A 2,137-nucleotide genomic window follows, 5' to 3' on the forward strand; every position below is an offset into this window, starting at 1 on the left:
CATTGTTGTTTGGCGGGTCCGGGCTGGGGATTCGAACCCGCCACCTTAGGTGTACGTGGCTGGCGCCTTAGCCTGTTGAACTATAGGCGCCGAGCCAATCAAGCAAGTCTTAACCGCCAAACTTCCTTCACCTTCACAGTTGTTTAGCTTCTCCTGCTCCTGAGTTTCTCTCTCCCAAATACCAGAAAATACCCAAACTTTTGGGGAACCTAAAGGAAAGACCTTACTCAGAAAACACCCTGCTACCCTAGCAAGTACTTCCTAACGTTTACCCACTGTCTCTTTCTGCGCCAATAGATTTCCCCACATCACATTTCATGCCTCCTTTCCAAGGCCAAATCTCAAAGTAGAAACCTAGCAGGCCACGGGCGTCTGTCTCTTTAAGACTGCCTTCTTCCCCCCACGTGCCGTCTGGTTGGGCTGGCGACGCTGACGCACGCGTGACGTCAATGGCAGCTGGTGGAGTCTGGGCACGAGGAGCGAAGTTGGGATGGGGGTAGGGGAGCTAGAGAGAAGGCTGTTGATTTGCATTTAAAGGGGCCACTCCCGGGTTAGTGATAAGAGCTTTAAAGAAATGTGTTTGGCAAACTTTCCTTACTAGGGTGTGGAGCAAGAAAAAGACATGGTACAGCTAAAGTTGGTGACTCAGGTTTGCGCTAACAGTTATGTCCTTCCGCGGAAAAAGGGAAATAGTCCGTCGGTGCCAAGGCTGGAAGCACGTGACCGGGAGGGGGTGGATTGGGGGGAGAGACGGAGGGAGGAGCTGGGGACACGACAGTCAGGCTGCATTTCAGCTGCCCCCACCCCCACATCCTGCCCACCCTCCTGCAGCTGCCACCACATCCTGCCCAGCCGGGGGGCAGGGAGCTCTTGTGGGGGAGATGCACTGACCGAGGACCCAACTTTGGCACCCCCTTCCCCGCCCTCTTCAGCTCCGGGTGAGCAGTCTGTTCTTTGCTCCAGGCTTGGCACTGAACTCGGGGCACAGCTCTGCTAGTATAGCCTGACACCCCAAACTCTGGCCTAAAATTAAATTTATTGGAGTACCAGACCAGACCCGCATCCTTGCAGCTAGCACCGTTATCATTGGAAAATAGAGGTGTTCAATAAAGGTTTTTATTTATTTATTTATTTGAGACAGAGTCTCACTCTGTTGCCCAGGCTAGAGTGCCGTGGTGTCAGCCTAGCTCAACAGCAACCTCAACCTCAACCTGGACTCAAGCAATCCTCCTGCCTCAGCCTCCAGAGTAGCTGGGGACTACAGCCGCCCACCACCACCCCTGGCTAGTTTTTTCTATTTTTAGTAGAGACAGTGTCTTGTTCTTGCTCAGGCTGGTCTCCAGCTCCTGAGCTCAAGCAATCCACCGCCTCAACCTCCCAGAATACTAGGATAGAGTACTCCTGAGCCACCATGCCTTGCCAGATTTTCATAATCTTAACTCAGATACCCAGCTGTGCTCTCACACACACAAATGTTCATTAACACATTTGCTAAGCATATTCTGTGCCAGGCCTTGAAAAGCCGTCAAGACCCAAAGTTGAGTTAGATTGCTGCCCTCAAGGGATTCAGGATCTGATGAGAAAAAGAAAATTGGAAACCAAAAATGTTTGGGAGATAGATACACAATGTGAGGGAGATTCACAGTATAGAGAGCACTGTAAGTACAAGAAGGTCTGATGTGATGCCCAAGTCCACACAAAGAATACACCTGCTAGGTGCAGATGTGGCAGATGTGGAGGACAATTGCTGGGATCACTCAAAAACTGGAGGAAGATCAGCCTAATGGAAGGAAAGAGAGGATAGAGGTAGGCGGTTGGAGGTTGAATGTCCCACTGGCTGAGAAGGTGAGAGGGGCCCAACCTAGCAGCCAGATAGATTACAGTCTGGACCTGCAGAAATAGCTTCCCAGGGCTATGGAACAACAGGCAGGTAGAGAATCATCCTTTTAGGGGATAAGGATGGAAAGACCTTTTTAAATTAAGTTAGATTAGGGATGCTTGGGAAGAGGTGAATAAAAGTTTTTTATGTCCTTTTGCCATATAAACTTATAAAATACAGTAGAGAGGCGTTTACACACAAACTTTTTTTTTTCTTTTTTTTTGAGACAGAGCCTCGAGCTGTCCCCCTGGGTAGAGT

The sequence above is a fragment of the Otolemur garnettii genome, unplaced genomic scaffold (assembly GCF_000181295.1).
Source record: "Otolemur garnettii isolate 467f Iridium unplaced genomic scaffold, OtoGar3 scaffold00091, whole genome shotgun sequence".
NCBI classification, from domain to species: Eukaryota; Metazoa; Chordata; class Mammalia; order Primates; family Galagidae; genus Otolemur; species Otolemur garnettii.